The sequence below is a fragment of the Schistocerca americana genome, chromosome 11, assembly GCF_021461395.2.
Source record: "Schistocerca americana isolate TAMUIC-IGC-003095 chromosome 11, iqSchAmer2.1, whole genome shotgun sequence".
NCBI lineage: Eukaryota > Metazoa > Arthropoda > Insecta > Orthoptera > Acrididae > Schistocerca > Schistocerca americana.
In genome coordinates this window covers 188,086,254-188,107,341 of record NC_060129.1, presented here as the reverse complement: position 1 = coordinate 188,107,341, position 21,088 = coordinate 188,086,254, and the positions used below count along the sequence as shown (strand labels likewise).

Here is a 21,088-nt window from a genome sequence, read left to right as displayed (position 1 = left end):
TGGTGGTTCAGTAGTAGCAGCAGCATACTAAGAGATAACACAGTTTAAATAGTTCCTGAGATAAAGTTAAATATTAAAAATAAGTCTTTTTCAGGAAAAAAGGTTAAACGTCTCATTGGATACTCACTCATGTAGGAAGCATGTCAGCTCCTAGAAACAGCCGGGCCCATAATCAGCATTATCTGGATCCTGTTCTTGATCAACCTGCAAACCTAAAAGCTTCTTTCTTTTTGTGCCTCTTGCTTCTTCAGTCATTTCCTGTGCTACACGCTGGGCTTTCATGACCGTAAATCGATCTATTCGGTGGAAGGTTTGCAGTGTGTTGGCTCCTGGAGTGATACCAAGTTGCTCTAGTACCCTAACTCTTATTGTAATCAGTAAACATTATCACAGCGTCACAGACTCCCAAGCATAGTTTTCATTCCTACAAAGACATTTTTTGGTGTGCAGGTCCAAATGACATTATTGAAAGACTTATTTGGGTTTTGCGTTCGGCAATAGACATTTGGAATGGAGGTCAAAATGAGCTGATTCTATTTTTGCTCCTAAATCGATCCTCTGTACCCGCTGCCTGAGCTTCGCGGTACTTGCACCATGAATCAGCACTAGGTGGGTAAAGGACCATGTATAACTGTATCGTAAGTGGATAATTTGTTGACGAAGGTAGCCCACACTGCTCTGTTCATCCCTTGTAGGTCATTTGTATCGTTTCTTATTGCCATTTCATAATATTGCTGGAATTAATAGTTCCCCCCCCCCCCCTCCCCCCCCATCCCCCCTGCGGGTCCGGGGATTAGAATAGGCCCGCGGTATTCCTGCCTGTCGTACGAGGCGACTAAAAGGAGTTTCAACCGTTTCGGCCTTCCATGTGATGGTCCCCCTTGGGGTTTGACCTCCATTTTTCAAAATTCTACAGAAGTACGAGCCTTTTGGGGAAGGACACCTTACATGGTGTACCACTGGTCCTAAGTGCACTAAGACCTTGGCACTCAGCATTGCACTGGCGTTGTAACCATACCCACTATTCCTCAAATTGGGCCTCAACGCGTGATAGGTTGCCCAAGTTACGCCCATAGTGCATCTCCATCTGCACCAGCGATCATGATGGACTTTCCATGGCACCAGAAATCCAGCACGGTAGCCAGCCCGTTGTGGTGGGGTCGTCATGTACCCTCTAGGTTGTAGCCCCCTGACAACACAGGGATCGTACTGCCGATACCTGAGCTGCACCCTCCCCACGTCGGCCAGGGAGTAGATGCCCGTCTCCTTGGGGCATCGGGACTCCCGGCAATGGTCATCCTGCCAGGTGGCCCTTGCTGCGGCTGGGTGGCACCCGTGGGGAGAGCCCCTGGTCGGAGTGGGTGGTATCGGGGCGGACGTTTCGCAGATGAAACGTCAACATGTATCAGGTCGCTCTGCGGCCGAGTCTTTCAAAAGAAAAGGTACCATTTCTAGTTCTGGTTCTCCTGCCCTTTCCCCCTTGGCCACTCCATGGGAGGAGGGACAGGCCCGCCGGCTTGGGGCGAAGTACTTCCCCCGCTATTTGGTCTGTTCTCGAACCGATGGGGGGATGTTCGCCACCTCCAAGCCCATGTTCTTTGTTCAGCACATTGAGGACGTCTTCGGGGAAATCGAGGCTCTCAGTAAGATGCGTTCAGGGTCCGTTCTTATAAAGACCACCTCCGCCACACAGTCGGCGGCGCTCCAGGCGTGCGACCGCCTAGGGGACATCCCAGTATCCATTGTCCCACATCTGGCACTAAATAGGACGCAGGGGGTTATTTTTCATCGTGACCTCCTGCTACAATCTGATGAGGAGCTCAGGGCCAACCTGGAGCGCCGAGGTGTGCATTTCGTCCGGCGAGTCCAGCGCGGCCCCAAAGGCCGTCGCATCGGCACCGGGGTCTTTATCCTCGCCTTCGAGGGGGACGTTCTCCCGGAGAAGGTGAAGGTGATGTGCTACCGGCGTGACGTGCGACCTTACGTCCCGCCTCCTATGCGCTGTTTTAGGTGTTTGCGCTTTGGGCACATGTCGTCACAGTGTGAGGCTGAGCCCCTTTGTGGCGATTGTGGACGTCCTCTTCGTGAGGAACATACATGCACCCCACCACCTCGGTGCGTTAATTGTCCTGGCGTCCACTCGCCTAGATCCTCAGACTGCCCCGCATATCAGAAGGAGAAGAAGATACAAGAAATCAAAACTTTGGATCGGCTCTCTTATTCTGAGGCCCGGAAGAAGTACGACCGCCTCCATCCCGTGTCATTGACCACTTCGTTCGCCTCAGTTGTGTCCACTCCTTCCGCGGTATCCTCACCCCTATCCTGTCCCCCCTCCGCCTCCTCCGCCCATCAGGGGGCTCTGCCTCCGCCTCCCAAATCCCTCCCTTCCAAATCCTCCTCCCCCGTGGCCCCCACCCCCTCTGCCCCAGGGGCCACCCTTCCTCCTCCTCCTCCTCCTCCCCCCCCCCCACGCCACCTGAGAAGCGATCCTCTTCTCAGGCGTCCATCGGGGCAACGTTCCGGACCCCAGCTTCCGAGGTCCGGCGTTCCAAAACGGACCCCGCGCGTGAGGACCTTCTTCGGGTCCAGCCCACCATCCCTGTGCCTCCTCGGCCTTCCAAGAAGGCCTCCAAGAAGAAGTCTCTATCCCCCTCTCCACCCCGGCGCGTTTCGTCTGACGCTCCATCCGTGAGTCGCTGCTCCCGGGCGTCCTCAGTTTCGCCGGGACGCTCTGCTGCCAGGCGCTCCGCCAGCCTTTAGTCGGCAAATGATGCGGCCCCTCCTACACAACCAGGGACAGCGGCCGCAGCTGGCGACGAGTCGATGGAACCGGATCCGCCTCCCGTCGGTTGTAGCGTAGTTCCCTCGCAACCTGGCCCTCTGCGGCCGTCAAGGTGACCAGCTCTTCCCCCGTCTCGTTCCCCCAACCTTTTGACTAGCGATGGCGTTGTTTCATTGGAACATAAGAGGTATTCGATCTAATCGGGAGGAATTACAACTGCTCCTCCGCCTGCGCTGTCCGCTCGTCCTTGGTCTCCAGGAAACCAAGTTGTGCCCGACTGACCGTATTGCCTTTTCCCACTATACCTCGGAGCGGTATGACCTCACCCCTGTGGACGGTATCCCAGCTCATGGTGGGGTCATGTTGCTCGTTCGGGACGATGTCTATTACCATCCCATCCCATTGACCACCCCACTCCAAGCAATAGCTGTCCGCATTACTCTTTCTGCTTTTACTTTTTCAGTTTGTACCATCTACACTCCACCGTCATCTGCTGTTAGTCGGGCTGACATGATGCACCTGATCGTTCAGCTTCCCCCGCCGTTCTTATTGTTTGGCGACTTCAATGCCCATCATCCCCTTTGGGGCTCTCCTGCATCCTGTCCAAGAGGCTCACTCTTGGCGGATGTCTTCAACCATCTCAATCTTGTCTGCCTCAATACCGGCGCCCCGACTTTCCTCTCGGACTCTACTCATACCTACTCCAACTTGGATCTCTCGATCTGTTCTACCACTCTTGCCCGTCGGTTCGAGTGGTATGTCCTTTGTGACACCTATTCGAGCGACCACTTCCCCTGTGTCGTTCGTCTCCTGCACCACACCCCATCCCCACGTCCTTCGAGCTGGAACATACTGAAAGCTGACTGGGGACTTTACTCCTCCCTGGCGACCTTTCCGGACCACGATTTTCCCAGTTGTGACAGTCAGGTCGAATACCTCACGGCTATTATCATCAATGCTGCCGAACGTTCCATTCCTCGTACTACTTCTTCTTCACGTCGCGTTTCCGTCCCCTGGTGGAACGAGGCTTGTAGGGACGCTATCCGTGCTCGACGACGTGCTTTACGCACCTTTCGCCACCGTCCTACGTTGGCGAATTGTATTGAATACAAACGACTCCGAGCGCAAAGCCGTAGAGTCATCAAAGACAGCAAAAAAGCTTGTTGGGCCTCTTTCACCAGCTCCTTTAACAGTTTTACTCCCTCTTCCGTCGTTTGGGGTAGCCTGCGCCGGCTGTCGGGCATTAAGGCCCACTCCTCAGTACCTGGCCTGACCTCAGGTAATGAGGTCCTTGTTGATCCTGTGGCTGTCTCCAACGCCTTTGGCCGCTTTTTCGCGGAGGTTTCAAGCTCCACCCATTACCATCCTGCCTTCCTTCCCAGGAAAGAGGCAGAAGAGGCTTGGCGACCTTCCTTCCACTCGCTGAATCTGGATACTTATAATGCCCCCTTTACTATGCGGGAACTCGAACGTGCGCTAGCACTGTCCCGGTCCTCTGCTCCGGGCCCAGATGCCATTTACGTTCAGATGCTGGCACACCTTTCTCCGGCGGACAAAAGCAGACACCTTCCTTCTAGTTACCGCCCCATTTCTCTTACAAGCTGTGTCTGTAAGGTGATGGAGCGCATGGTTAATGCTCGGTTAGTCTGGATTCTTGAATCTCGACGACTACTTACTAATGTCCAATGCGGCTTTCGTCGCCGCCGCTCCGCTGTTGACCACCTTGTGACCTTGTCGACATTCATCATGAACAACTTTTTGCGAAGGCGCCAAACGGTAGCCGTGTTCTTCGACTTGGAGAAGGCTTATGATACCTGTTGGAGAGGAGGTATCCTCCGCACTATGCACAGGTGGGGCCTACGCGGTCGCCTGCCCCTTTTTATTGATTCCTTTTTAACGGAACGAAAGTTTAGGGTACGTGTGTGTTCCGTATTGTCCGACGTCTTCCTCCAGGAGAACGGAGTGCCTCAGGGCTCCGTCTTGAGTGTAGCCCTTTTTGCCATCGCGATCAATCCAATTATGGATTGCATTCCACCTAATGTCTCAGGCTCTCTCTTTGTCGATGACTTCGCGATCTACTGCAGTGCCCAGAGAACATGCCTCCTGGAGCGCTGCCTTCAGCGTTGTCTAGACAGCCTCTACTCTTCGAGCGTGGCAAATGGCTTCCGGTTCTCTGAAGAGAAGACGGTATGTATCAACTTTTGGCGATATAAAGCGTTCCTTCCGCCATCCTTACATCTCGGTCCCGTTGTTCTCCCATTCATGGACACAACTAAGTTTCTAGGGCTCACGTTGGACAGGAAACTGTGTTGGTCTCCACATGTCTCTTATTTGGCGGCCCGTTGTACACGTTCCCTTAATGTCCTAAGAGTTCTTAGCGGTTTATCTTGGGGAGCGGATCGCACTGTCCTGCTTCGCTTGTATCGGTCCATAGTCCAATCGAAGTTGGATTATGGGAGCTTAGTCTACTCGGCCGCTCGGCCATCCCTCTTATGCCGGCTCAACTCCATCCACCATCGGGGGATACGTCTTGCGACCGGAGCCTTCTACACTAGTCCTGTCGAGAGTCTTGATGCTGAAGCTGCCGAATTACCATTGACCTACCAGCGCGACGTACTGCTGTGTCGGTATGCCTGCCGGCTGTTGTCTATGCCCGACCACCCCTCTTAAAAGTCCTTCTTCGCCGATTCTCTCGACCGTCAGTACGAGTTGTATGTCTCTGCCCTGCTGCCCCCCGGAGTCCGCTTTCGTCGCCTGCTTCGACAATTGGATTTTGCCCTCCCTACCACCTTCAGAGAGGGTGAGAGCCCGACACCACCTTGGCTCCAGGCTCCGGTTCATATTTATCTCGACCTCAGCTCACTCCCGAAGGAGGGTACTCCGGCTGCAGTGTATTGCTCACGGTTTGTCGAACTTCGTGCTCGACTTGCCGGTCACACCTTTATTTACACCGATGGCTCCAAAACTGACGATGGTGTCGGCTGTGCCTTTGTCGTCGGGGCCGCCACCTTTAAATACCGGCTCCTCGACCAATGTTCCAGCTTTACGGCCGAGCTTTTTGCTCTCCATCAGGCCGTTCAGTATGCCCGCCGCCACCACCATTCATCATATGTACTCTACTCTGACTCACTCAGTGCTCTTCAGAGCCTTGGAGCTCCCAATCCGGTCCATCCCTTGATTCAACGGATACAGCAGTCCCTCCATTCTTTCGCTGATAATGGTGGTTCTGTCAGCTTTCTGTGGGTTCCCGGACATGTAGGAGTGCCTGGGAATGAGGCTGCGGATGCTGCAGCCAAGGCTGCAGTCCTGCCTCGGCCAGCCTCCCATTGTGTCCCGTCATCTGCTTGGACAACATCCTCCCGACCATCTCGGCGCGAGGAGGTCCTTCTGACCAGGTTGCGGATTGGGCATTGCCGGTCTATCCACCGCTACCTGCTCTCCGGTGACCCAGCCCCGCAGTGCCCTTGTTGTCAGGCATTAACAGTGCGCCATGTTTTATTGTCGTGTCCCCGTTTTAGTCAATTTCGTGTTATCCTGTCCCTGCCATCTACTTTACCGGATGTTTTAGCTGATGACGCTCGAGCAGCTGCTCGTATTCTGCGTTTTATAACTTTAACTGGCTTGTCCAAAGACATTTAACCTTTTTACTTATTTTATCTGCATCTTTGTCAGGTCCTTCTGATGTCCCCCCATCCCCTTGAGTTTTAGCAGATTCCATGTGCTCTAACACCAGTGACTGGGCGCTAATGACCTCAGCAGTTGAGCGCCCTTAAACCCTACCCAAAAAAAAAAAAAATAAAATAAAATAAAAAAAAAGCTCCCCCCCATGTCTTCCTTTGCCATTCAGTCTCCACAAACTGCATGTGCAATACCGCCATTTCTGTTTACACACTGCATCCAATCTTAACAAGAATTGAATGAATAAATATCTGAAAACCACAGCTGTCTAGATTGAATAGTTCCGGAGATGGAAATACTTAAGGAAGTCAGTGCAGAACTACCTTTTTTTACGCTTGCAGTGTTAGCTTTGAAATAATAAAAACTGCACTTCCAATTGGAATTAATCGACAACAAATGACTCATCAAATTATTCAGGAGAGATCAAATATTATTAACAGATAATAACCGTAAAATGTAACTTTTTGAACAATTTCTCCATACGTACGTACGCCCCTTAATGAGTGCGGTTGACAGGGTGTCTCAAGTTAACTCCATGTTTCTGCAGATCCGGAAGGTTTTCGGCACCTTTCTTAAGCGGCTTCTAATAGGATCGCTTGCCTATCGAATATCGCCTGATTTGTGCGACCCGTCCTGTCAGATATGTCACAGTTGGTAGTAATTGACTGAAAGTCACAGAGTGAAACAGAAGCGATATCTGGCGTTTCACAAGGAAGTTTTATACGCCCATACTATCTCTAATCTATATAAACGATTTGGTGACAATCTGATCAGCCCTCTTAGATAGTATGCGTATGTTACTGTCATTTACCATACAATAAAGCCATAAAATGGAAATGCCTTGTGGCTAGGGTCTCCCGTCGGGTAGACCGTTCGCCTGGTGCAAGTCTTTAGAGTTGACGCCACTTCGGCGACTTACGTATCGATGATGATGAAGTGATGATGATAAGGACAACGCAACACCAAGTCCCCGAGCGGAGAAAATCTCCGATCCAGCTGGGAATCGAACCCGGGCCGTTAGGTATGACATTCCGTCGCGCGGACCACTCGGCTACTAGGGGCGGTCAGTCATAAGATGAGCAAAACTAATTACGATATGGTTTAGACAAGATACAGGGTGTTTCAAAAATGACCGGTATATTTGAAACGGTAATAAAAACTGAACGAGCAGCGATAGAAATACACCGTTTGTTGCAGTATGCTTGGGACAACAGTACATTTTCAGGCAGACAAACTTTCGAAATTACAGTAGTTACAATTGTCAACAACAGATGGCGCTGCGGTCTGGGAAACTCTACAGTACGATATTTTCCACATACCCAGCATGCGTAGCAATAATATGGCGTAGTCTCTGAATGAAATTACCCGAAACCTTTGACAACGTGTCTGGCGGAATGGCTTCACATGCAGATAAGATGTACTGCTTCAGCTGTTGAATTGTTTCTGGTGGTACACCTGGTCTTTCAAGTGTCCCCACAGAAAGAAGTCACAGGGGTTCATGTCTGGCGAATAGGGAGGCCAATCCACGCCGCCTCCTGTATGTTTCGGATAGCCCAAAGCAATCACACGATCATCGAAATATTCATTCAGGAAATTAAAGACGTCGGCCGTGCGATGTGGCCGGGCACCATCTTGCATAAACCATGAGGTGTTCGCAGTGTCGTCTAAGACAGTTTGTACCGCCACAAATTCACGAAGAATGTCCAGATAGCGTGATGCAGTATTCGTTTCTGATCTGAAAAATGGGCCAATGATTCCTTTGGAAGAAATGGCGGCCCAGACCAGTACTTTTTGAGGATGCAGGGGCGATGGGACTGCAACATGGGGCTTTTCGGTTCCCCATATGCGCCAGTTCTGTTTATTGACGAAGCCGTCCAGGTAAAAATAAGCTTCGTCAGTAAACCAAATGCTGCCCACATGCGTATCGCCGTCATCAATCCTGTGCACTATATCGTTAGCGAATGTCTCTCGTGCAGCAATGGTAGCGGCGCTGAGGGGTTGCCGCGTTTGAATTTTGTATGGATAGAGGTGTAAACTCTGGCGCATGAGACGATACGTGGACGTTGGCGTCATTTGGACCGCAGCTGCAACACGGCGAACGGAAACCCGAGGCCGCTGTCGGATCACCTGCTGCACTAGCTGCGCGTTGCCCTCTGTGGTTGCCGTACGCGGTCGCCCTACCTTCCCAGCATGTTCATCCGTCACGTTCCCAGTCCGTTGAAATTTTTCAAACAGATCCTTTATTGTATCGCTTTTCGGTCCTTTGGTTACATTAAACCTCCGTTGAAAACTTCGTCTTGTTGCAACAACACTGTGTTCTAGGCAGTGGAATTCCAACACCAGAAAAATCCTCTGTTCTAAGGAATAAACCATGTTGTCTACAGCACACTTGCACGTTGTGAACAGCTCACGCTTACAGCAGAAAGACGACGTACAGAATGGCGCACCCACAGATTGCGTTGTCTTCTATATCTTTCACGTCACTTGCAGCGCCATCTGTTGTTGGAAATTGTAACTACTGTAATTTCGAAAGTTTGTCCGCCTGAAAATGTACTGTTGTCCCAAGCATATTGCAACAAACGGTGTATTTCTATCGCTGCTCGTTTAGTTTTTATTGCCGTTTCAAATATACCGGTCATTTTTGAAACACCCTGTATGTGTATGATGCGAAAAGTTGCATTTGACCCTAAAAATGAAGAGTGAGGTAATCCTTATTGAGTACTGAAAGGAAATCATTACAGTTGGGTTACACGATAAATCTCGCAAATTTAAGGGCTGTCATAATAACTAAACACCTAAGTATTTCTATTAAGAACATCGTCAATTGAAAACCTTCGCATAGAAAATGTTGGGGGAAGGCGGTCTTCTTCACACTGAGATGACGGACGTCATGGAATAGCTATTTCCACGCACGCGTGCACATTATGGCGCTAGTATCGCATACAAAAGGGTTGAAAGGGCAGTGCATTGGCGGAGATGTCTTTCGTGGGTGGGTGATTCGTGTGAAATGTTTCCGACGTGATTATGGCCACACAATGGGAATTAAGACTTTTAACGTGGGATGGTAATTGGAGCTAGACGCATGGGACATTCCATGGAAATTCAATGTTCCTATAGGGTGGCGCACGAAATGTTACCATTTTGTTTCTGAATATAAACTTTGTCAATACAATCTGAAAGGAACATATACTACAATGAAGAGCCGTCCATGGAGATTTGTTCTAACTCAGCACATGCTTAATATGTCCACCATTTCGTTTCCTAACTTCCTTCCCATGACTTCTGACATCTCAGAGTGAAGATGACCGCCTTCCACCAACATTTTCTATGTGAAGGTTTCGATTTACGACGTTCATAATAGAAATACTTAGATGTTTAGTTATAATGACAGCCCTTAAATTTGTGAGATTTATCGTGTAACCGAAATGTAATGATTTCCTTTCAGTACTCAATAAGGATCACCTCACACTTAATTTTTAGGGTCAAATGCAACTTCTCGCATCATACACATGTTATCTAAAGCATTTCGTAATTCGTTTTGCTCATCTTATGACTGTCCGCCCCTGGTAGGCGAGTGGTCAGCGATTACCTTTTACCGCGGGAAACGCGGTGGCCGACGGCCTGCACCGAGAACAGCGGCGTTTGCGTATGCTTGTCAGTGCTAACAGACAAGCAACACTGCGTGCAGAAATCGATGTGGGACGTACAACGAATGTATTCGTTAGGACAGTGCGGCGAAATTTGGCCTTTAATGGGCTGTGGCAGCAGACGATCGACGCGAGTGTCTTTGCTAACAGCACAACATCGCTTCTCCTGGCCTCGTGACCATACCAGTTGGACCCAAGGTGGTTGGAAAACCGTGGGCTGGTCAGATGAGTCCCGATCTCAGTTGGTAAGGGATGACGGTAATATTAGTGTGGCACAGATCCCACGAAGCCACGGACCCAAGTTGTCAACAAGACACTGCGCAAGCTTGTGGCGGTTATCCATAGATCTACATCTACACTCAGCAAGCCACCCAAAGGTGTGTGGCGGAGGGCACTTTACGTGCCACTGCATTACCTCCCTTTCCTGTTCCAGTCGCGTCTGGTTCGCGTGAAGAACGACTGCCGGAAAGCCTCCGTGCGCGCTCGAATCTCTAATTTTACATTCGTAATCTCCTCGGGAGGTATAAGTAGGGGGAACCAATATATTCGATACCTCATCCAGAAACGCACCCTCTCGAAACCTGGACAGCGAGCTACACCGCGATGCAGAGCGCCTCTCTTGCAGAGTCTACCACTTGAGTTTGCTAAACAGCTCAGTAACGCTATCACGCTTACCAAATAACCCTGTGACGAAACGCGCCGCTCTTCTTTGGATCTTCTCTACCTCCTCTGTCAACCCGACCTGGTACGGATCCCACACTGATGAGCAATACTCGAGTATAGGTCGAACGAGTGTTTTGTAAGCCACCTCCGTTGTTGATGGACTACATTTTCTAAGGACTCTCCCAATGAATCCCAACCTGGCACCCGCCTTACCAACAGTTAATTTTATATGATCATTCCACTTCAAATCGTTCCGTACACTTTATCCCAGATATTTTACAGAAGTAGCTGCTACCAGTGTTTGTTCCGCTATCATATAATCGTACAATAAAGGATCCTTCTTTCTATGTATTCGCAATACATTACATTTGTCTATGTTAAGGATCAGTTGCCATTCCTTGCACCAAGTGCCTATCCGCTGCAGATCTTCCTGCATTACGCTGCAATTTTCTAATGCTGCAAGTTCTCTGTATACTACAGCATCATCCGCGAAAAGCAGCATACAACTTCTGACACTATCTACTAGGTCATTTATATACACTACTGGCCATTAAAATTGCTACACAAAAAAGAAATGCACATGATAAACGGGTATTCATTGGACAAATATATATACTAGAACTGACATGTGATAACATTTTCACGCAATTTGGGTGCATAGATCCTGAGAAATCAGTACCCAGAACAACCACCTCTGGCTGTAACAACGGCCTCGATACGCCTGGGCATTGAGTCAAACAGAGCTTGGATGGCGTGTACAGGTACAGCTGCCCATGCAGCTTCAACACGATACCACAGTTCATCGAGAGTAGTGACTGGCGTATTGTGACGAGTCAGTTGCTCGGCCACGGTTGACCAGACGATTTCAATTGGTGAGAGATGTGGAGAATCTGCTGGCCAGGGCAGCAGTCGAACATTTGCTGTATCCAGAAAGGCCGGTACAAGACCTGCAACATCCGGTCGTCCATTATCCTGCTGAAATGGTTTCGCAGGGATGGAATGAAGGGTGGAGCCATTTGTTGTAACACATCTAAAATGTAACGTCCACTGTTCAAAGTGCCGTCAATGCGAACAAGAGGTGACCGAGACGTGTAACCAATGGCACCCCATACCATCACGAGGGGTGATACGCCACTATGGTAATGACGAATACACGCTTCCAATGTGGGTTCACTGCGATGTCGACAAATACGGATGCGACCATCGTGATGCTGTAAACAGAACCTGGATTCATCCGAAAAAATGACCTTTTGCCATTCGTGCGCCCAGGTTCGTCGTAGAGTACACCATCGCAGGCGTTCCTGTGTGTGATGCAGCGTCAAGGGTAACCGCAGCCACGGTCTCCGAGCTGATAGTCCGTGCTGCAGCAAACGACGTCGAACTGTTCGTGAAGATGGTTGTTGTTATGCAAACGTCCCCATTTGTTGACTCGGGGATCGAGACGTGGCTGCACGATCCGTTACAGCCGTGCGGATAAGATGCCTGTCATCTCGACTGCTAGTGATACGAGGCCCTTGGGATCCAGCACGGCGTTCCGTATTACCCTGCTGAATCCACCGATTCCATATTCTGCTAACAGTCATCGGATCTCGACCAACGCGAGCTGCAATGTCGCGATACGATAAACCAAAATCGCGATAGGCTACAATCCGACCTTTATCAAAGTCGGAATCGTCATGGTACGCATTTCTCATCCTTACACGAGGCATCACAACGACGTTTCACCAGGCAACGCCGGTCAAATGTGTTTGTGTATGAGAAATCGGTTGGAAACTTTCCTCATGTCAGCACGTTGTGTGAATGCTCAGAAAAGCTAATCATTTGCATATCACAGCATCTTGTTCCTGTAGGTTAAATTTCGCGTCTGTAGCGTGTCATCTTCGTTGGTGTAGCAATTTTAATGGCCAGTAGTGGATATTGTGAAAAGCAATGGTCCCATAACACTCCCCTGTGGCACGCCAGAGGTTACTTTGTCTGCAGACGTCTCTCCATTGATAACAACATGCTGTGTTCTGTTTGCTAAAAATTCTTCAATCCAGCCACACAGCTGGTCTGATATTCCGTAGGCTCTTTGTTTATCAGGCGACAGTGCGGAACTGTATCGAACGCCCTCCGGAAGTCAACAGGGCTGGGCTGTGTTTACATGGGATGAACTGGGTTCTCAGGCGCAACTCAACCAACCATTAACTGGAAATCCTTATGCTCGGCTATTTAGAGACCACTTGCAGCAAACAGTGATGGAAATTTTATGGATGTCGATACGCCATGTCCACAATTTTTCGCGACTAGTTCGTGCACAAAACCCTTCACTGGCAACGCTTTCAGAATTGTGGACGGCTGTAGAGGCAGCATGTGTCAGTATTTCTGCAGGGAATGTCCAACGACCTGTCGAGTCCATGCCACGTCGGGTTGTTGCGTTACGCGAGGCAAAAGGCGATCCGTCACGATATTAGGGAGTATTCCATGACTCTTTTCACCTCAGCGTATGTATAAAAATTCAGCCGGCGTTTGTTTGTGCTCGCTAACCTCGAAAAGTAGTCGGTCGATTGACTTGAATTTTCGACAAAGCGTTACATGCGAATATGCTAGTTTTTTCTATACCATTTTATAATAATATATGAATGATTAAATATGTAACATATAAAGGGGAAACATTGTGACCAAAAATCTGAGTACTTGACCGACTTCCTTCAAATTTTTACACGCTTCTTTAATAAACTTTTTATTTTTAATTTAGGGGGCGATGTCAAATACATTATAATTTTAGAATGATATAAAAATTTAAGGATATAACTTACAGAATTGGTAAAAGTCTCATTTTGCAACGGACCACATGAAGTTTGATTCAGATAGTGCATAAGTACCTCATTTCCTCACGGAAGTTAGAGGTTTCCACGATAATCGCTTCTCAGGTCGGTGGATTGGCCGTGAAGGGCCAATCACATTACCTCCTCGCTACCCAGATTTGACGCTACTGGATTTCTTTCTCTGCCTTTCGTTACAGGCCGTACGTATTTTCCTCACCCAAACAGTTTAGTCGACCTGAAAAATCGAATCTACTGCCGTTGCATTCTGTCTGGCCAGGCCTTTAAGCCACAGCGCCGGCCCGCTGTTACTGACCCCAGTACGATCAGGCGCTAAGGCCGGTATTACACTATCAAATTTCTTTGTCAAAGATTTGATCAAAGATGTGATCAAATATTCTGTCAAATATATTTGACAAAGATCTTTGACATAGCGCTAGAAGGGGTATTACACTGTCATCCAATGTTTCGTCAAAATTCAAGATGGCTGACAACAAGAAGTTGTTATTTACCGCAGCAGTTGCATGTACCACAATTGCACTGGGTGCACATGCGGAAGAGAAGCGGGGAAAAAAAAAGGAAACGTACCTGGGTGAAGCCGTGGGTTTTACGACGACACGACAAAAGCACTCAACAAAACTTGTTACGTGAGCTTACAGTGGAGGACGTAAAGTCGTACATCAATTACTTAAGAATGGATGACCATACATTTCTGAATGTGCTCAATGCAGTGTATCCTCATATCACAAAGCACAATATTCACTTAAGATCTGCGACATCTGCATAAGACAGGCTCACTGTAACACTCCGATTCCTTGCTACAGGACAGGGTTAGGTTAGGATATCTTAGGTCAGGTCAGGTCAGGTCTCCAATCTTCTTAATCTATTTTTGTATTCGGGGTGCCTCACGTTGTAAAGCGCCTCATCAGCTTCAGACATCTCTATTAATTTTGTAGTTGTCGGCACTCACCAATTCTATTTACCGGCAATGTTTATAAAAATACTACAGACCACAGAATGCATCGATGCTAGCGCTCCATGTGGTAACATGACACATTGCAGTGAACAGAAGACAAGCGACTTCTTTGATCAAATCTACTGCGAGGACCTAGATTTGATCAAATATTGGACGACATTTGACAAAGTTCCCTATTACTCCATCAAATATCTTTGGCAAAGGTATTGGACAAAGATATTTGACAAAGAAATTTGATAGTGTAATACCGGCCTAAGCCATGTCTGCAATATCCTTTCTTCCAGCAGAGCTAGTTCTGCAAGGTTCGTAGGAGAGCTTCTGTGAAGTTTGGAAGGTAGCAGACGAGGTACTGGCAGAAGTAAAGCTGTGAGGACGGGGCGTGAGTCGTGCTTGGGTAGCTCAGTTGGTAGAGCACTTGCCCGCGAAAGGCAAAGATCCCGAGTTCGAGTCTCGGCCCGGCAGACAGTTTTAATCTACCAGGAAGTTTCATATCACCGCACACTCCGCTGTAGAGTGAAAATTTCACTCTAGAAACATCCCCCAGGTTGTGGCTAAGGCCGGTATTACACTATCAAATTTCTTTGTCAAAGATTTGATCAAAGATGTGATCAAATATTCCCTCAAATATATTTGACAAATATCTTTGACGTAGCGCTAGAAGGGGTTTTACACTGTCATCATATTTTTCGTCAAAGTTCAAGATGGCTGACAACAACAACTTGTTATTAACCGCAGCAGATGCATGTACAATTGCACTGTGTGCACATGCGGAAGAGAAGCGGAAAAAAAGGAAACATACCTGGCTGAAGCCGTGGGTTTTACGACGACACGACAAAAGCACTCAACAAAACTTGTTACGTGAGCTTACAGTGGAGGACGTCAAGTCGTACATCAATTACTTAAGAATGGATGAGCACACATTTCTGCATGTGCTTAATGAAGTGTATCCTCATATCACAAAGCACAATATTCACTTAAGATCTGCGACATCTGCGGAAGACACTCACTATAACACTCAGATTCCTTGCTACAGGAGAGGGTTATGTTAGGTTAGGTTAGGCCAGGTCTGGTCTGGTCTCCAATCTTCTTAATCTATTTTTGTATTCAGGGTGCCTCACGTTTTAAAGCGCCTCATCAGCTTCATACATCTCTATTAATTTTGTAGTTGTCGGCACCAGTGTGCGAATTGTGCTTTTACCCGGGGGGGGGGGGGGGGGGATGTCTTAGGGGGTTATAACAAATGTTACTAGCTTGGACCGTGGCGTTACCCAAGGTTAAACAGTTATTTATAAACAGATGTTAATGCCGAAACTCACTATTCACGCGTATGCAATGTCAGAAAAGCCATCCCTTGTTATATCTTTAAAAGTACTTTATAGGTAAAGCTTATTTACAAAATCATCTATATACAGGTATACGACGGCAATTCAAAAAGTAAAGGCACATTTGTGAAAAGCTGCACTTATTCTGATGATGATAGAAAACTGAAACATGCGTTACTTTTCTACGTAACCTCCCTGGACTTCAATGCAGTTTTCCCGACGTTTTACGAGGTTTTTTTTTATTTCATCAGAAAATACTTTTATCGGTTGCATCTGTAACCAATTTTGCACCGCAGCAATGACGCCTTCCTCACTTTCAAATCTTCCCTGTAGTGCTTCCGTTAAGGGTCCAAACATGTGAAAATCACTTGGAGCCAGGTCTGGACTGTATGGTGGATGTTCCAGCACCTCGAATCTCAACTCCTTTATTGCGACGGCTGTCCGTTAGGCAGAATGTGGGCGAGCGTTATCTTGCTGCAGGATGACACCTCTTCGCAGTTTTCCACGACGTTTGGATCTGGTTGCAGGTTTTAGTTTCGTACGCAACACATCACATCCACCATACAATACAGACCTGGCTCTAAAGCCTCGTTTACACTGGGGCGACGTCTGGCAACATTGTAGCATGCTACGGAAATGTGGCGTGCGTCGTCTTGCAGCATGCTACAACAGGTAACAACAGGCGGCGTATGTTGCATGCGGCAGGTTAATTTGTACCAAAGCAACAGAATTTGCCCCACACGTGTGTCGGTCTTGCAGTATAAAGGATGATAAAGTATCGCAGCGGCGGCCTACTTGGTACTTGCACGTGCAGCTGACAACGGAAATGAAAACCAAAGGAAAAGAAAAAGATGGTGGAAGAGAAGAGTATTTAAAGAAGGTCCACGAAATAGTATCCTAGGAACTAGAAGCAGACGATGGTGCGTTATTTAGTAATGTGTGCTTTCGTCCCAGGCGCGTTAATCCGCGCCATACTGTAACGGTGAATGTTCGCACGGGCCCGGGGTGGGAATTTCAGGCCCCAGCTTATCCAACTCTGCGGTATGACTGCCACACTACTTCCCTCGCAAGCTCGTAAGTAAACGGATGACGCACCTTAGACGAAAGCAACAATGACAACATGAGAGTGATGATTTAGTTCTAAATGTTTTGAAATGTTTAACTACTACATAACACTTTTTCAAAATTAATAGACAAACATATTAATAGTAAGACTGTATTAAAAACTTTCAGTGTTCGACTCCACAAATTTAAATTATATGTAAAGTTTTACTCCAGTGCGTGGGAAATAAACATCCCAGGTTGGGATGCATAAACTAAAGTCAGAGGAGGGGATGGTCTGATGCAGAGGGGGGGGAAATCCTCACCATCCCCCCCTGCAAATCGCACACTGGTCGGCACAGACCAATCGTATTTACCGGCAGTGTTTATAAAAAACACTACAGATGACAAACGACATTTGACACAGTTCCCTATCACACCATCAAATTTCTTTGACAAAGATATTTGACGAAGAAGCTTGTTACTGTATTATCGGCCTAAGCCGTACTCGGTTCACAAGGTTTAAAAATTGCCGGCCGGATGCTAAAGGTGAGCCTCGTTGAGGACGCCCTTCGACGTCTACCGATGTCGCTCATGTCGGGAACGTCAACGAAATTGTGCCTGCCAATCGAAGACTGTCCGAGAGATTGCAAGAGAATGTTACATTTCAGGTGGATCATGTCAAGAAAATGTGAGAAGCGAAAGGCCTGACATGTGGCGAGACAATTTGTGGCTCTTGCATCACGATAACACATCCGTACATTCATGCCTGCTGGTGCGCGACTGTTGCATAAGACGAAATCACCGTGCTGCCTCATCCTCCGTACTCTACAGAGCATGGCCCCTTCGGACTCTTTATTTCCATTGTTGAAAACCCCGTTGAAAGGAGAGGATTTGCTACGATAGACGAGGAAAGGACTTGGAAGAGCAGTTGAACGGAATGGACAGTGTCTTGAAAGGAGGATATAAGGTGAAAAACAACAAAAGCAAAATGAGGTTAATGGAATGTAGTCGAATTAAATAGGGTGATGCTGAGTGTATTAGATTAGGAAATGAGACACTTATAGTAAATGAGTTTTGCTATTTGGGGAGCAAAATAACTGATGATGGTCGAAGTAGAGAGGATGTAAAATGTAGGCTGGCAATGGCAAGGAAAGCGTTTCTGAAGAAGAGAAATTTGTTAACATCCAGTATTGATTTAAGTGCCAGGAAGTCATTTCTGAAAGTATTCGTATGGAGTGTAGCCATGTATGGAAGTGAAACATGGACGATAAATAGTTTAGACAAGAAGAGAATAGAAGCTTTCGAAATGTGGTGCTACAGAAGAATGCTGAAGATTAGGTGGGTAGATCACATAACTGATGAGGAGGTATTGAATAGAATTGGGGAGAAGAGGAGTTTGTGGCACAACTTGACTAGAAGAAGGGACCGGTTGGTAGGTCATGTTCTGAGGCATCAACGGATAACCAATTTAGTATTGGAGGGCAGCGTGGAGGGTAAAAATCGTAGAGGGAGACCGAGAGATGAATACACTAGGCAGATTCAGAAGAATGTAGGCTGCAGTAGGTCCTGGGAGATGAAGAAGCTTGCACAGGATAGAGTAGCAAGGAGAGCTGCATCAAACTAGTCTCAGGACTGAAGACCACAACAACAGACGAGGAAAAGAAAATTAGCAGACGCCGGTTCTCGCGATGCAGCAAGAGGCGTATCAAGACTGCTTCCGGCAGTGGAAACGGCGTTGGCAGCGGTGTAGAATTGCGGAGGAGACTATTTCGAAGGAGACCATGCACAATGAGTAAAAGGTAAACGGAGAAAAAATTTTTGGACGAAGTTCCTTAATTTTTTGAACAGAAAACCTCGTAGAAGGACGTATTGCACAACTTGTGCGCAGCGTTGAGGATAACGTGCCGTTGCAAGTATTCCATTACATTCCGTAGCTTCGGTTGACATCAGCACTCCGAATTACAACCTACGGCCTCACGGAGCGCCTTTTCGCCTAGTCATGTTTCGTGACATTCGGAACGTTTCCCGCCTTATCACGCTACCATAGGTGCCGTATTCTTCAAATAGGAACGTGGCGGTCTCCTTATCTTGCCGATTTCATTCCCAAGACGCGCTAATGAATGCGCGTTTTCACAGGGCAGCAAGCAAATTGATCTACGTTGCACAATTTTACACTGAAGCGCCAAAGAAACTAGTATACGCACGCGTATTTAAATATAGAGATATGAAAACAGGCGGAATACGGCGCTGCGGTCGGCAACGCCTATATAAGACAAGAAGTATCTGGCGCAGCTGTTAGGTCGGTTACTGCTGCTACGATGGAGAGTTATTAACACTTAAGTGAGTTTGAACGTGGGGCAAGAGGGATGGGACACAGCATCTCCGAGGTAGCGATGGAGTGGGGATTTTCCCGTACGACCATTCCACGAGTATGGCGTGAATATCAGGAATCCGGTAAAACACCAAATCTCCGACATCGCTGCGACCGGAAAAAGATCATGCAAGAAGTGCAACCCTTCTTTAGTTCACTGGGAGCATCACTGATATTGGTGAGGTATTTTTTATTTGACAAAGTTCCTCATTACACCATCAAATTTCTTTGCCATAAATATTTGAAATATTTCTTTGACAAAGAAATATGGCAGTGTAATACCGATCTTAGCCATGGTCGATTGTAAACAACCCTGACTGTCGATAGCTGGTTTTGGGAAGCATGGTTACCACCTTCCGATCTATGAATACCCTAAGAATATGAAAATACAGACATAAATTCCATTAGAACTACTGACGAACTTGGGAGAGCCATCTGGTGAGCAAGATGTATAAGATATACGAAGTACCCTCAGACTTCGAGAAGAATATAATTATTCCAATCCCAAAGAAAGCAGGTGTTGACAGATCTGAAAATTACCGAACTATCAGTTTAATAAGTCACAGCTGCAAAATACTAACACGAATTCTTTACAGACGAATGGAAAAACTGGTAGAAGCCGACCTCGGGGAAGATCAGTTTGGATTCCGTAGAAATGTTGGAACACGTGAGGCAATACTGACCCTGCGACTTACCTTAGAAAATAGATTAAGGAAAGGCAAACCTACGTTTCTAGCATTTGCAGACTTAGAGAAAGCTTTTGACAGTGTTGATTGGGATACTCTCTTTCAAATTCTGAAGGTGGCAGTGGTAAAATACAGGGAGCGAAAGGCTATTTACAATTTGTACAGAAACCAGATGGCAGTCATAAGAGTCGAGGGACATGGAAAGGGATGCAGCAGTTGGGAAGGGAGTGAGACAGGGTTGTAGCCTCTCCCCGATGTTATTCGATCTGTGTATTGAGCAAGCAGTGAAGGAAACAAAAGAAAAATTCGGGATAGGTGTTAAAATCCATGGAGAAGAAATAAAAACTCTGAGGTTTGCCGATGACATTGTAATTCCGTCAGAGACAGCAACGGACTTGGAAGAGCAGTTGAACGGAATGGATTGTGTCTTGAAAGGAGGATATAAGATGTTGTTGTTGTTGTTGTTGTGGTCTTCAGTCCTGAGACTGGTTTGATGCAGCTCTCCATGCTACTCTATCCTGTGCAAGCTTTTTCATCTCCCAGTACCTACTGCAACCTACATCCTTCTGAATCTGCTTAGTGTATTCATCTCTTGGTCTCCCTCTACGATTTTTACCCTCCACGCTGCCCTCCAATACTAAATTGGTGATCCCTTGATGCCTCAGAACATGTCCTACCAACCGATCCCTTCTTCTGATCAAGTTGTGCCACAAACTTCTCTTCTCCCCAATCCTATTCAATACTTCCTCATTAGTTATGTGATCTACCCATCTAATCTTCAGCATTCTTCTGTAGCACCACATTTCGAAAGCTTCTATTCTCTTCTTGTCCAAACTATTTATCGTCCATGTTTCACTTCCATACATGGCTACACTCCATACGAATACTTTCAGAAATGACTTCCTGACACTTAAATCAATACTGGATGTTAACAAATTTCTCTTCTTCAGAAACGCTTTCCTTGCCATTGCCAGCCTACATTTTATATCCTCTCTACTTCGACCATCATCAGTTATTTTGCTCCCCAAATAGCAAAACTCCTTTACTAGTTTAAGTGCCTCATTTCCGAATCTAATTCCCTCAGCATCACCCGACTTAATTAGACTACATTCCAT

The 21,088-nt window shown here is 47.3% G+C and overlaps 1 protein-coding gene and 1 non-coding gene across 2 annotated transcripts in view; both read left to right on the top strand.

The window, feature by feature from the left end:
- Nucleotides 1-21,088, top strand: part of LOC124553815 (6-phosphogluconate dehydrogenase, decarboxylating) — a 137,679-nt gene that overhangs the window by 11,121 nt on the left and 105,470 nt on the right. The window lies entirely within an intron of this gene.
- Nucleotides 14,938-15,012, top strand: Trnas-cga. Its single transcript has one exon. It is a non-coding gene; the product is annotated as a tRNA-Ser (tRNA).